This window comes from Vidua chalybeata, chromosome 1 (assembly GCF_026979565.1).
Source record: "Vidua chalybeata isolate OUT-0048 chromosome 1, bVidCha1 merged haplotype, whole genome shotgun sequence".
In the NCBI taxonomy this organism is placed as follows: domain Eukaryota; kingdom Metazoa; phylum Chordata; class Aves; order Passeriformes; family Viduidae; genus Vidua; species Vidua chalybeata.
Window position 1 is genome coordinate 132,234,720 of NC_071530.1, and position 16,289 is coordinate 132,251,008.

Below are 16,289 nucleotides of genomic sequence, written 5' to 3' on the forward strand. Positions count from 1 at the left end.
TGGTTCTCAGACATTTACACTTCATCATTTTGATTCCTCTTTTTCAGCATTCCAACCTGCACAGTGGCAAAGGCAGTGCTGCAGCAGCTTCAGGTTTGCTTGGTTGTTTTCAGTGCCATGTGGCAAACAGACCCCAGAGCTGCTTGGTTGCAGTGCAAAACCATGGGGCTGCTCTAACCTCAGGTGCTCAGCCCAGCTCCCAGAAAACAGAGTTGTCTCTGCAGGTCTGGCCCTGTCTGTTGAGATGGTATCAGATTCACTTTGTTATGGACTGAGGGCTGGGACACACTTCTCTTCAGCAGGGAGCTCTGGTGTGTTTTGTCCAGTTGAAATTGAAGGCCCTGCTGGTGGGAAGTGCTGCCTGCTTGGATGAATGGGACCTGTATGCACACCTAAAGAGGCCCATTAAGGAATATGGGAAAATCCACTGTCTGCCCAGACTGAGAGGCCTCCAAGAGCCAAATTTTTGTCCTTCACACCCCAAGCTCTGACTGCAGCAGCACTTCCTCAGCTCACAGCTTACATCTGAAGCCTTCATATCTTTGGCTAAAGTTGTATCTTGCAAGGGAAAGGTAGAGACAGACCTTGTGAAAGTGTCTTTCCTGTAATGGGAGCATCTTAATGTGAGTTCAGTGTTTACTGAATAGGAATAACTGGTATCTCTTCTGTGCTGCCTTACAAGCGCCGAAGTGCTAACTTTTTCATACCACTTCATTATTAGTGGGAGCAAGACTTACAACTGCTAGGCTTGTAAGCTGTCCTACCTCCAGAGAAGTTGCCTGTACCTGGCACTTAGGCAGAGGCAGCCAGAGACAGCCCAACACAGCTCTTCCTTCCCCAGCATGCCGGGCGTAAGGCTGCTCGGCAAAGCTGGAAAGAACAACACAGTGTATTTGCTGTGGTATTTTAAGCAGAAAGACACACCACGCTGTGGTTATTTTCCATGTGGATGTGAAGACATGAAACATGGTGTAATTTATGGTTATGTTAAACCTGCAATGCATGAGCTGCTAAGGTGGCCAACAAGCAGGCATTGAAGTTTGAGGAATGCTCAAGGGCAGATTCCTCTTGATCCTCCAATCTATATGGCATTTAGTGAGGTCTACATGGATATGCATTACTCACCCTCTGCTTTCAGTGGGAGAAATTGCTCTGGGCTTCTCCAGGATTGTCATGGGCAGGAGTGGGTGAGGACTGAGAGCAGGTCACAAGAACAGTCCTTGCAGTGCCATATATCCCTCTGTCAGCTTAATGAAAGCCTAATAATTAGGATTGCCATTCTCTTTATTTTTAATTATGAGGTAGCACTTTATTGTAGTGGGCAAAAGGAACTCTGTAATTAGCTTGTATGATTACTCAGTTGTTAGCCAGTCTCTGGCGCTGCAGACACCCAGGAGAACCCTTGGCAGGCTGTCAAAGGGCTGTGTGGGTTGGATGGGACCCCTGACAAAACTTCCCCATCCTACTACTGAGACCATGCACAAACCTGGCATGGACGAGGACATCATGAGGCTCCAAGCACGAGGGGATGACCTCCAGCAGTGAGGAATTGCCATCCAAAAGACTTTAGCTGAGCTTCTCTGGGCTGCTGAGACATCGCCATCCTGCATCCCCAGTGCCCCCAGTCTGGTTTCTTTCACCTGTACAGGTACAGGCTGGATTTCCCAGCTCCAAGGCCCCACCATGCTGACACCCCATGCTTTCTGGGAGCAGGCTCCTGCCAGAGGGTATTGCTTAGCACTGCAGTGCACAGCAATATCAAACTGTTGAGGGCATAGGCTGAGAAACGAATGCATTTATAAAACAAATTACTTAAGACAGAAAGAATGAAAGGGTGCAGAAGACTGCTGTGAGCAGCCCTGTGCTTCTCAGCCATCTGACCCCAGCTTGTGCTGGTGCCTGGGGTTGCTCCTCCCCAGGGGCAGGAGGTGGCATCACCTCTGCCCAGGCAGGTTGCAGCCTGCTTGCCTTGCTTGGACCTGAAGGACTGAGAAGTTTATGTGGTCACTGCAGTGAGAGCCAAAGACTCTTTAGGGCATGGGGGAGGAGAGCGGTGCACTGGTGCAGGGAGCAGCTGGGCATCGGCCGGGCTCACAGCTGTGCTGAAAACACGCTGCATGGGTTAAGTTTTCCTTCTGCTGGGCAGGTGCAATCCCTGTTCTCAGCTTAGCTGCCATTGCTGCCTGCATCCCACGCTCTGCTGGGCTTGCGGGGGGTTTCTTGTCCCCTCCTCTCACCCCCGCCAGGTTTGCTTCTTTAGCTGAGCCATTCCGGGGGCCGGCTGGTATTTCAGTCACTGAAGAAATTAGTAACTGGCTTATGTAACATCTCGTGTGACTGACTGCAGGGTCTTCACAGGGAGACAACTGAGAACAAGCATGCTATCAGCAGAATAATAAAAAGAACATACCCCACAGTGAGCTGTGGAATCACACTGCAAAGCCAGATGCCACTCTGCTATCGCGGCACCTGTACCTGTGGGCCATGTCCTGTTTCACTGCAGCTCAGCTCTGCAGGCGAGGCCCAGCAGCCACATTACCATGTTCTTCCCAGGGCTGACCAGAGCCAGTTCTCACCTTGGAAAGGAGTTCCTGGTCTCCTCTGTTTCTCCAGATGTCAGGCCAGGCCCTGTCCCAGCAGTACAGCACTCAGCATCGAGGTGCTGTGTCTCCCAGGCCCTGCTCAGGCAGCACCTCTCCTGCTGCCCCTGCCCTGCTGCCCAGTGCCCAGAACAGGAGCTGCGGTTCAGCAGGGGCTGGGTGCTGTAGGCTCTCGCTCCTCCTCCTGGCTCCCTGCTGAGACTTCGTGTCTGTCTCTCACCTCTGGTCATCAATTCTCATGGTGGGGCAGGAGGGATGCTCACCCCACACGTGCATGGGAAAACCTGGGCAGAAAATTCTGGGACATCAGATCCTGCAGCTCTTCCTGACTCTCCTGGGGCTGAAGCTTTCAGCTTGGATGGTGCAGGGGTTATTCTGAGCATGCACATGTCCCTGGGCCACTGGTGGCGGACCTGACATCCCTGTGCAGGAAAGGAAACCCCACTGGTGCAGCAGCAGTGGGCGGGAAGGCTGAGCAACATGCCAGCATCCCTCTCAGCAGCTGTGATTCAGTAGCAAAGGAAATAACAAAGAAATGCTTGCAAAATAAAAATGCTTTTGATGTGAATAGAAATGTTTATAATAATCTGGATTTTTTTCATGTAAATAAGGCTCAGAAAATGTGTTTTGTCAAAGTGACACACAGCGAGCTCTAGTAGGTGTACCTATCTCAGGATAAAAGGAACAGAAGCCACTCACTTGATGAACCTGAAAGCTTTCTTAGAATTGCAAAAGGAATAAATGATCTTAATCATATTAACTCCTGGGTGGTCGCCTGAGTCTTTGTGAGCAGTATTCATCACATCCCAGACAGTGTAGTTTTAAACTCACAAAAGACAACTTCAGATGATCTCATGGTCTCCTTTTCAGCAGCGTAAATTATTGCTAACACCCCAAAGCCTGGGATTTAACTCCAACATAAGTGTGTCCATTTCAGCAGACCTCAGTGAGGGAAGACAACTGCTGCTCTCGCCGGTGAAGGAGCACTCTTGGCAGCCTCCCAGGGCTCTGCCTCAGCCTCAGCATCCACCGGTGTCTCATGGGGGCTCTGGTGGTTGACAGCTGGTGAGGGGAGCAGAGGGGCTGCAGGAGCTGGGACATTCACTTCTGCCATGCAAACAGCTGGGCGGGAGAGTGGCCCCTGCTCGTGCCTCCCACAGGTACCGTTCAGGACAGCGGTTCTTGCCCAAGGTCACAGCGGCTCAGCACGGCTTCGGCCAAGCAGCTGCAATCCTAACATCAACTGCTGAAGCTGCTATATCATCATGTTTATAAAGCATGAAAAACAATGTCTGGATTGTACCTTTCCCTCCAGCTGTGTGTTTTCAAAGGCAATTTCTCAGACTGTCTTGATCTCAGGTGAGAGCTGCCACTAAATTTTTGCTGTTGCCAGTCTTCCTGATCGTGAAATGAAAGTTCTTCACCAAAGAACTTATTCAAATGCAAAATGAATTAGGCTTTTTTTATCTTACTGCACATGTACTTTAGGAATTTAGGAATATTAAGAACCCCTAGAGACTACCTTCTTTTCAGTTACCATGGTTCATCTCGACAAGCAGCAACCCCCTCACTTGCAGGCAATGCCAGAGTTTTGGTTTTTGATGAGGGCAGGTGGGAACAATCCTGTGTTGTTTCTGGAAGAGGTACTGGAGTCGGGGCACCTCAGTGCCCTCAGTGTGGTGGGTGAGGTGTTGTGAAGGGCAATGGAAACCAAATTAATCCCCCACTCTCTCTTTCCCATCCCCTTTCTTGCAACTGAGCTGGTAGGAGATAGCAAACACTGTAAAATTCACTTCATTCACCCAGGATCCTGGCTATGTGTCATGGAGAGATTATCATGTGAAAATGCACCAAGAGATGCTGTGCCCAACATCTACAATATAAACTTGATCTGATACAATGCATGAGTTGTTTCCCTACAAACCTTTCATGGCTTCTGTCTCCAGCTCATGCTGGTTACTGCAGCATGCCCCCAAAATCATAATCCTGCAGCAAATGCTAAGAGATCTCACCAGCATGTTGTTTTCATTAAGTAACAACACAACATGAGGATGAGATAAACTCTTAGAAAACCCTTCAACATGTGTTGTTTATAAACAGAAAGTTCACCTTCCTCTTTCCTTTTGAGAAAAAAATGGTGAAGCAAAGTGCTTTTTTATTGCCTAACCTAATTTCTTTTCAGGAATAGAAAAAAACTGTAAACATTTTTAGCCTTGATTTATTTCTTACACAGGAGTAGAGTGTGTGCGGGACAGGATCCAGCATTGAGTGACCTCTGCTTCACACAGGAGTGGCTCATGGATGAATCAGTCTGGTTTAGATCCTAAATGCTCACACAAAATATGGCTTTGCTCCACGGGATGGAGCAGCTGAGTACTGCACGTGGCTGTTGCAAGGTAGCAGGATCAGGCTCTGCATGCAGGCTGTGTTCCCTAATGGGTTGTGATCACAAAGGGTGGTCCTCCACTCCTGGTGCTGATGCTGTGCTTCATGCCCTCACAATCGGGACCTCACCATAGAAAATACAGCTCGGTTTTCAGCTACATCAGTTTTCTGATTATGAAACCACACAAAGAGATGTGTAGGATAGCGCAGTCCTCCTGGGAAAGAAACAGCAGGATTGCAAATCTTACCTTGCAATGTAAACTACAATTTTTTGCCATGATGCTTTTGCTCTCCATCTGCAGCATGTACTTTCTGCCTTGTTGAGCTTCCAATACAGTTTCTCTGAAAGACAACAGCACGGCCTGTGCTGATTTCAGGAACAGCCGGTTCCCTGCCCGGGACGTGGCGTGGCACAGCGCAAGGACCAGCCTCTGTCCCTGGCCTGTCCGTGCTCCCCCTCACCTGCGTGGGGGCTGCGGGGGGCGCCAGCGCTCCTTTCCCTTATTTTGCAGGGGAGAGGAGGTCAGTGTCCTGGCAAGAACCACTCCATGCAGGTAGCACCCACACGCTGCAGACAGCTTTGAATTAATAAGAAAAATGTGTCCAGGTCCCATTTGCAGGTTTCCCGAATGCGTTTTTTGCTTCAATACTGACTCTCAGCAGCATTTGGATGTGCGTGTATGACAGGTTGAATAAAAAGTTTATTGTCTGCACAGCTCCTCTGTTTATCTAGAGATCATGATTTTGGCAAGAAACAGCTTCTTGAGGCCCTGGGCTGTCTGTAGGCACAAGGGTCACTGCAGGCACCAACTCTGTCAAGGGGTGGCTCCACTGATCTCCTGCTTCGGCCACAGAAACACAGAGTTGAAAGAAACCTGGAGGATTTTGCAGGAGTTGCTTTCCCCACTGTTTGGAAGCGAGGGAATTTGTTATAAAAACAACAGCGCTAAGAATCCCCCTGCTCCTCGGATTGTCGCCTCCAGCCCTGCAGAGGGTGCCCTTCTGGAGCGCCTCACGCACAGCAGCTCCGGAGCCCCGCCACCGCTGCTCCCAGGACTGTAAGCACAGGGAGCCTGGCACTGATGGGGGGCAAAGGGCAGTGGACAAGGCTGCGCACACAAAACAGAGCAGGCACGAGCAAGATGCAGTGGGGCAGCTCCTCTGACTTCAGCCATCAGAAACATGGCTTCACTTGCCCATCACAGGAGGGAAGGGCATCTCCAGGAGATGCCACTGTGTTACACACAGCATTAGTCACCCATGTAGAGGGACCCATTCTCTTCTGCTGGCTTTAGAGGGGACCACAGGGATAACCCTGCACATTGAAGCCTGCTCCTGCAGACAGGTGGAGGGGACACTCCCGCTCTGCCTTCTCCATCTACAGTACCAAGTCCAAAGGTTAGATGCTTTACAGTTCAGCACCATGGCCTCTTCTATTGTTCCATGCTGAGGAATACTGGCCAGGGGTCTTTGGGTTCGAAACTACTCCATTAGGCTGGATGTGGTGTTGAAATGTGGAGCCCGAAATCTTTCTAGTCCGTGACCTACCACACCAACTACTTGCTGCCATGAGACAGATAATGATGCTGTCCTATAAGCATGGCAAAAATAAAGATTTTGGGTGTTCTGGACAGAAAACATGCTGCTGCTCTACCAGAAGAGCTAGAATTCTTTATTGAATACAGAAAATGAAATTTCAGTTCGAACTGCCAACAGTGCTCATTTGCAGGCATCAAGGCTTTAGTGCTTAGGTCTCTGGACATTTTTCCACTGAGGTTGCACATAGCAGATGGAGCTGCCAAACAATAATGGACAGAGAAATGAACTTCAGCATCATGTTCAGCCTCTGGAGGAATTCTGCAGATGCAGCTGAGATCTCAAGCCCCCAGGGCATGTGTTTGATATGCCCTGTAGAGCCCAGCACATCATTTGCTACCATTTTCAACAGCAGAAGCATTTCTTGAGAGGTTTTCCTCTTCTCTTAGATAATTCTGCATCTTCTGAGATTTCTGAGAAACAACACACCCTTTTCTCAGTGCTCTTTTCTCAGCTACAGAATAGTCAGACCTGTGCACAGCATCCTCAGGCTCTCCTCACAGAGGCAGCTGAAGGTGGGTGTCAAATACTTTCAACAGTAGCTCTTGAGTAACTACAAAAACACTTGGTTTTTCATCAATAACATAAGCAACATTTTCATTTTTTTGAAATGTAGATTTTATTTCTTGCTGTAACACACCATAAATTGCATTAGGGAATCTGATAACTTCTCGATTTTTTATTTTGGTGGTTTTTGTGTTTTACTGTCAGATGCATATGGTCTTATAAGAAGAGGTTTCAGTCTGTGACACAACTGGAAGCCTTAGCACATACCACATGATAGAAAAGACATAATTAAAGAGGATCTTATCACAAAAAAACCCCAGTATCAGAGTCAACTCTGCAGGACTTGCAAATAAAAGAAAAATGTATCATCAGAGTGTAACAGACATTTCTTGAATCGAGAGAAGGTCATCTGGCTCATCTCCTGGACATTTCATTTCATCATGAAGGATTCTTAACTGATTCTTTAATTTGTTCCAGGAACCTTGTTAGGGAGGGTGTGATGTAGCTTTTGCTCCATATGTGACATTGAGTCTGTTCCAAATTCAGCTTACACACCCTCAAAAATATCTGTCATTTTGTATAGGTTTTAATTACATCTTAAAGTTCCTTGTTTGAATAATAAGTGCTGTAATTAAACATTTCAATTAAAAAGATCTCTTGCATAAGCTTAAGTCAAACCTCGTAGCCCTGCAGACAGAATTCCATTCTTCAGCCAGGGAATAGGAGCAGGAGCAAGGCAGTCAGCCACACTGAATTTCTCTGCCAATGTCTCAGGTGTGACCTTTAAGGACAGCTTTTAAGGGCAGAGAAGAGTTTAGGCTTCCTCATTATCATACCAAGAAAATATAATTTCCTATTATCATCCCAGAAAACACAGGGAGCACCGGTGAGGGTCGGTGTGACTGCAGCACAGAGCTGGCCCCTCTCTCTGGCTGGCCTTCTGTGGGTGACCTGCAGTCAGCACTGGAGGCCTGTAGGAAATCCATCCAGCTCCTTGGGGTTTATCCCTCACAGTGCCTTCCCCAGGGGAGGAGGAGCTGACAGGCAGGGGAAGGAGGTTGGTCACATTATCACTCCAGGTTCAAACGAACTGAATTCCTGGGGGACCAGCCTGGAACACTGCATCAGTGATGACAGTGATGGCCATGCCCTTATGCTTTCCTGAGGGCTCAGGACTGGCTCTCCATTCCTTGGCTGACTTGTCATTCACACTGCCAGCCTTGGACAGGATGTTCATGTCCCAGACATTAATGACCATAATGCATTAACTGGCTGATCTGCACAACTGCCTCAGGCATCCACTGTGCTGGCCTGCTGGGAGGGGAACTTCATGGCTTTGCTGGAATTTGCTCTGTGTTTCAGGGAAGTGAGGCACAGCTGGGGGTGCAGCCCTTGGGGCTCTCCTGTGGTCAGCAGCAGGTGCTCAGCACACACATTGCCCACTCCAAGTGCTCATGGAGACAGAGAAGCAGCACAACTTCAGAAGAAGAACCAAGAGAATGAGCTCTTCAACTTCTTTGGGGAAGATTCCTCATCCTTTTACAACAAAATACCATATATACAGAATTACCAGTGAACAGGCAATTCAGTAATTGGCCACCTTCTTTCATCCATATGATAAAGAAAAGAGAAAAAAATATTGAAATCCAGAGATAGAAAATCCAGATCTTTTTTAGTCTAAAGTTTTTACAGTAAAGTTTCTTTTTAAGTCAACTAATAGGCTAAAATAAACACAGCAACTTATTTTTCTCTTCCCTTTGTTATCAATCCTAAGGTATTATAGGATAAAGGAGAAGGTGACTCATGAATCAGTGTGGCTCTTTAGAGGTATGAGGCACAGTGTTGAGGGGCTGTGAACTCATCACAGACTTCATCTGGGTGATCACTGGAAGCCACCCTTCCCCATATACATTTTCTGTCACCACCAAATGGCCATCTAGGCATCAATTTTAACTTTTTATCTGACTTCCAGGGGTTTCCCTAATTAAGTGCAGTTTGACTAGAAAGGATCCTGGATCAATCCTTTACATTTCCATGGGTTTAGAACATGAGGTACTACAAAAATATTTAATAAGGGACTTCAGAGATTTTTTTTTCCCTGCTATTTTTATGTTTATCCCACTGTAGGAACACTGTCCACTGCACCCCAACCATTAGAACTATTTCCTTCCACCTCTTGAAAATCCATCACCTTCTGCTTTCCTAACTCCACACCTCTCTCTCAATTTGCTGAATGCTGCTGAGAAGCCCCAGGGCTTCCTTAGGCAGGTTGTCTGCCAGGGCAGCTGCTCCTGACAGCAGGAGCCAGGGAAGGCAGCTGGGTGGGCAGCAGGCAGGTAGCTCCCACATGATGGCTGGAGATTGTCCTTGGCTTGGGCAGGTTGCAATTGGGAATGTCAAGTCCAATTTTCCTTTTACTTTACAAGCTTATTCAAAACCTTGGGCCTTGTATATACAGCAGGTTCCAGAGTAGGGAAGAATTGTTCCAGGTATGTACTGTACCACTGAAACAGTCGCTGAAGCAGAACTCCCCTAGTGACCAGCCCCTCAGGATAATCATTTTGAGCTCCTGCAATAATGGAAAAGGAGAAACTGTTCAGTCTGTGATGACATGCCCTAGCACTCACCAGGCACTGGCAGGTTTTTTAGCTAAGAAAACTCCAAATCAATTAGGCATTCCCTTTAAAAATCTTATCTGTGCAGCATTTGGTATCTTCACTCCAATGATGATATCATTTTACTGGTTCCCCTAGGACCTTAATTGTGACCTACATTTCTACTGTGGATAGCAGTACAACCAAAACCAGATTTTCATCAACATCTCTCAGCTTTGTTGGTAACACAGGCCTGATATATGATTAGCAGATAAATTTTTAATTTAGAAAAAGGTGAGAAAAAAGAAAAAAAGGTACAAATCTAACCATGCTTTTGAAGGTCACATTTAATGAACCTGGTCCCATTTTGCATGAAGTCCAGACCATTTTTCTAGGTTGCTTTCTGTATAAAAATTCTCATGTGTCAAGTCCACTGTGAGCAGCTTGTGAAACACCTCCCAGTCCTACAACATGAAGGTCCCACTGCATGTGCTACTTGAATGGTCCCAGTTCTGAGGACTGGCTTGGAAGTTGGGTTGTGTAATCTCTTATGTGCTTTGAGGTTGAATTTTTTGCTGCCTCACTTCCCTATCTCTCTCAGCATGTCTTCTTACTTCCTTTTGTTTTAGTCTTGCCATCAGCATTTTCTTTGCTCACCTCACCATAGTGCCTGTTAGCATTCTTTGGAAAAGAACTATCTTTCAGAATACTTAACACCACAGACTTATCTTCCCTAAAACTTAAACATAAACTGTTTCTATAGCCCAGCTGTGCAACCTGCTGTTTTGTTGGGGCTATAACATAAAATTAATTTCAAGCATGACAAAAATAGACTGGAAAAAGATGGACAGTCTACAAAATTTGCTATGCAAATGTTAGACTTTAATACTACTGACAGGCAGCAGGAAGTAAAATCCATCCTCTTTCCTTGGCAGGTCAAGCTATGCTGGACTTGCAGAATGACCATCAACCTGCTTCATTTTGGAGAAGGAACTTGCTCATTGCTGATGTTTGCTGCCTTAGATAACAGACCTGCACTTCTGTTTCCCTGATACAGGGTAGGCACCTTGCTTCAGTAATTTTCTGTTCTAGTGCAACAGCCTGTCAGCCCTCCATGGTCACTGCTCCTCCACACATGGTGTGATGAGCACATGGAGGTGAATGGTCTGGAGTCATACTGCAATGCCTGACATCACTCAGCTTGTGTGAGAGCTCAGCTGTAAGCACTGAGGAGTTAACCTTCCTCTACCTTGAATAGAACTGTGAAGCCACATAAAGAAAAATTGCCAGGTCTCAAACCACAGAAAGATGCTGTGCTGAAGTTCAGTGTTTTCTTTACAAAGCTTACTGGAATCCCCTTTGGCCACCCCAGGAACACCCTTGGGCCAGAAAAATCTCATTCATGAAATGCCACTTGCTGGCAATCCAGAGACAACCTCACTGACCTAGAAGAGTTCTCCAGTTTGTTTGGCAGGAGTGGAATTAGACTGCTGATGCTAAATGGCTTAGCATTAGCAGCAAAACAGCTTAAATACCCTGTCCCAGAAGGTTAAACTGCAATGAGCCTCTTAAAAACCTCTCAGTGCAATGGGCAAGCACTTGGCTCTGTGGCACAAGGTTGGGGATCAGTCTTCCTCTCACCTCCTTGTGTGGCTATACAGCAGCAGAAAGCATCAGCATCAGAGGAAAACATTTCCAAGTGTTACTTTTGAAATATAAAGAAATAAAATTATCAAATTTACCAAATTATCAAATTATACCAAAACCCTAATGGAATTAAATTTGACATTAATCTAAGAATAAGGATATTCTACCTTGATTTGTACTTATGCAATTCTTTCCTCTTTAAGGAACCTAAAAAATTCAGCAGCAGGGACTTGACTTTGCAAATTTACACATTGACAAGCTGATGTGTCTGTCCTACAGGTCACCTGGGGTCCACGCCAGCCTGCCTGGGATGGTCTGCTCAGGTGTATGATATTCAGATTTTATGTGGCTGGCACACTCATCTACAGCTAATGGCACCACCAGTGGATGCTTCCAGTACACAGATACCACTTTACTCACCAAAATGTGTTGATTGATGAAATGGTCCAACTTTAAAGCACTACAGTACAATTTATACAAGGGATCAGGATTAAAAGCAAGGAGAAGAAAGACCATAAAGCAAACAACCACTAAAGGAGAAATTTCTCCCACTCAAAATGATGTTTCCTGCCAGGCAAGAAGAAATGTCTGGTCAACAAAAATAATTTGCTAAGTTGCTTCAGAGAAGCACATCTGTAGTAAGAAAGAAACCACCATAAAACAAACTCAACCGTAAGAAAGAACAAAACAAAAAGAAGGTTGTCTATGGTTGAAAATACTATTTTCTAATCCCTTTTCAAGACAAGCCTCAGACATGTAATCCAGGGCATGACATATTTTAAGTTCTGTCCTTGAAACCTTTTATTTTTCCCCTCTTCCTCCCAGTCAGGAGTCACACAAAGTAATGGGTCTGCAATGAATTACAGCATTCCAGCATCCATTAGCTGTTAGTGGGAACCTGTTTTCAGCTTCCTTCAAGGCTACTTTCAGCAGCCACTACAGTCTGGTAACATCTGGAGGCCTTGCCAGGAAGGCAAAATAACCATCTGAGCAGTGACCTTAAAAGGTTTCTGGGAAAAAAAAATTTCTGGGAAAAAAAAAAAAAAAAAAGAAAAAAATTCTGCAGAACAGCTCTACCAGAAAGTTCTTCAAAGATATATAAAACTGCCTTGTTTGCTACACGAACCTTGGGTGTTCCAGAAATGTGGGTTCCTGAGAGGCCAAGCAAAACTGTGTGGCTTGCAGAGTGAACCTCCAAAGCCCTTAGGAACGCCTACTTTGAAGCCATAATTGTTGCTGTATTTTGCCTGGGACCAGAATCTGAAGTTGTCATTTTCTCCCTAGTCCTAAAAAAGCAATTTGGCACGTGGCATGGATGACTTGGCTCTACCCTGTATTTCACTGCTAGTAACTGTTAGGCCACTGGAAAACCAGAGGTGCATCCCTCACCTAAACGGTGGAGATAAAGGATGCCCAGTTAGAGCCTCACTCCAGGATCCAGGAGTCCTCCCACTCCAGCCAGTGCTGATGGGATGGCTCGTGCCCCTTGTGTCCCTGCTCATCTGTGAAGCAAATCCACCCCTCTAGGACAGTTTGTTCTGTTTCAAGCACATTGTTAAAGATAGAAGTGCTTTGCATCTATTGAAGCTACACCTCAGCCTCGCTGACAAGAGAAGGTAATTTGACTCTCATCTCCCAAGAACTGGTGATAATGTGAAGTGCTGACTCCAGGAAAATCACACCAACCCTGAGACTAAACCAGGAGAGCTGCCTCAGCTTTCCTGCTTTCAGCTGGAAACTGAATTACACAGGTCAGAAAGTCTTCAGAACACTTTTTTGTCACTCATCTCTCAAAAGCAGAGTTTGGAGACAGCAGAGCACAATGTAAAGAACATTGAATTGAGCTTAATTATCTGTATTCATATTGAAGTTGTGTCATATCATGAATATTTCTGTATTTTTCAAAAATCAAGTAGTTGTTATGGCACTTAGCACTTGGTAGCTCTAAAAAAAAAGTTTTTTGTTGTTGTTATTTCAAATCCAGCTACAAGAGGATGAAAAAAAAAAAGAGAACAATCCTTAGGAGAAATTATTTTTTTACAGAAGAATAAACAAATAAACAACCTTTACTGTAGAATTCATAACCCCAAGAGTTGAAAAGTGTGCTTGGGTCTCACTCATCACAACTAGCAGCTCCTACTACTACATCTAACAGGCAATGCCAGTTTTTCAAAGGGTTGGGTAGGCAAAACATTATTTTCAGTGAAATCCATAGGATTAATGCAAGGTCTCTGAATACAGTTCAAAGGTAACACTGATTGTTTAGAACAATTCTCTTCACATGAGTTTTGAGGCACCTTAAAACCATACCAGTAGCAAACAAATTCCCCTGTTTAAAGGGTATTTTGAAGAATCATTTTCAGAAAGGTTGAAATTCCCTAGCTTTCAACAAATTTTAACTGTACTTTGGAAGAAAATAGAACTAGTTACCATAAAAAAAAAATCCCAAGAGAGTTGGGAAAAGTGGCTGCATCTTGACTTTCAATAAATTTTTTCATTCAAAGGGCTGTCTGTCCTTCCTTCCATCCTCTGTCCAGAATCAGGACATGCCAGCCTGCCAGGACCTGGCTGAGCTGTGATTTAGTGGCAATAAGGAATCCTAGCCCCACACTCTGCCTGCTGCACAGCTGCCTCAGCAGAAGGTGCAGCCAGCTGAGTCACCTGCCTTCCCACAAGTGCTACCTGGGTTGTCAGGGCTGCTTCTGCAGCACCCTGAACTTGCACCTTTAAAGCTTCTGCATGGCCACGCCGTCATCCTGGGAGGTTTCCCCATCAGAGGGGCACAAGGCTGCCAGAGAGGCTTGGCTGCCCCAGGTGCAATGGGGGGCTTCCATGCAGACCCCCCAGTCCCTCCTGGGTTCACCTGTTCAAGCTGTGCTGCCCAGCCCTCATTTATCCCTGTGCAGATCCCAGAGGAGGGTGTGCAGTGTGTGGTGTCAGTCCTGCACTCACAGCATGTCAGGCCCACAGAAGCATTTTCTGCTCAGCAAAGCAGGAGGCAGCAGTGCCACACTCCAGGGACTCTCGAGTGAGAATTAAGACTGAAAACACATGAAAACACGTTTGTAGTAAGAGAAGGCTGATCACTCAATACAGGACATTTTTGATCATCACATATTGTAGATCACTTGAGTGGAAGAATGGGGGAAATGAAGACTCCATGTGAACCTTCTGTGGTATTTAAAACATCAGCATAACTGCCGAGATCAGAGAAGGCTTTCTTAAATAAAACCCACCACACCATTCAGTGACCTATGTGAAAATACCTTTGTATTTTGTGTTTAAAGGCACAAGAGTAAAATATTTCTTATTCTGTGTTCCACTCACATGATTGTATGTGCTTCTTAATTTTCAGGAATACCTTAATTTCTCCAGGCACATGGAATTACTTCACAGAACCCTATTACTCAAAACTTTCTTACAGTTGGATAAAGGCTAAAAAAGGCACATTGGTTCATCCAGTGTAAGTATTTACCATGCTAGCTGAAAGCCACATCCTTTCAGTAAGGGAATCAGGCAACATCTTCATTAAAGCGTCTTCATTAAAGTGTCTCTAAGGCAGAACTCACATATGCTACAGAGCTGTGCTCCTTTCTGAAAGTGGATCAGATATCCCCACTGGAATTTTTTTTAGTCATGGTCTGTCAACTTCCCTTGCTTCCAGTCTGGAATGCAGCCCTTTGTTTTGTAAATGCATTGGATTACTGCTTTTTCCTTTTGACAAGTGCTTTCATGTATTAAAGAAGTCATTGTTACTTTTTCCCTGGTGACTGAGAGATGCACCGAGCTCTCCTCAGAAAGCCCTGTTAACCTCTGCCCTCCATACACTTGCCTTTCTTCTGGTCTTAATCAGATTCTAATTTTTATTATGTACTGTAACTTAATTATCACCTTCCAGTTCCAGGAATAGCGAATATGTCCCTAACTACTTTTAGAAAGGTGTAAAATTATCCTAAACCACCTTTTCTACCAATCTTGATCCTTAAATACCAGAATAAAGGGGTCAGATGCTTCTGGAAATGGAACATCATGATCCAAATGCAATGATGTAAATTAAAAATAAAAAAACCCCAAGAATACCTAATTTGTAAAAGTAAGATCTGTAACTTGATTAAGTCAATTTCATGTGCAAACGGGTAAGTCCACTGAGTTCATGTTTAGTGAGGTGGTTCAACTGTTTCCTCTAAGTATCAAGATTAACATGGTAACTTTTCACCCAGTAAAGACTATGTAGACGTAGAAAATACTTACACTGTGCTTACAGGTGCAGCTCAGTCAAGAAAAAGCCACTGAAACTTCCCTCATGTTGACTACATTAGTATAACATTACTATTTTAATACAGTGCCATTACTTTCTAAGAACCTCAGTACTTGACAGGGATATGACAGAGTTTGAAAATCGGTCTCAATTTCCCTGTAACTATTTCAGTTTCACACTAAGTATCCACAAATGCCATAGTTAGTCTGAATACCACAGGTGCACACCTCCCTGGGGATGGGGAATACAAAAGCATCATTGCTTCATCACTCTGGGCTTTTCCACAAACTGAGCTGTAGTGTCAGAATCCTCTGCACAATATGGAGGCTCCTGCTCAGTTCTCCTTTAAAGACTCAACAGTAGCAAGTGAGGGCTTTCCATATAAATAAAACTATCCCAAAAAGTCAGCTCTTAAAGAAGTTTTTATGCCTTTTGCTGTGAGTCTGGAGACCATCTATGTTAAGGTATCTCTAGAGTTCCAGTCAGGAACAGTCAGAAAGCTCAGGCACCTAAAAGTTGTAACCTAAATAATTAGAGCAATCTTAAAATCACATCTGGGGTATTCAATTTCAATTTCCTTAAAATGAACTAAATACCTAAGTGTGTATTAAAATTTTCCATAACAGAAATACATTTTCATATTGAATTTCTGTCTAGTATTGCCATTCCTCTTAAAGGTGTAGGAAGAGAGATGACATGAAA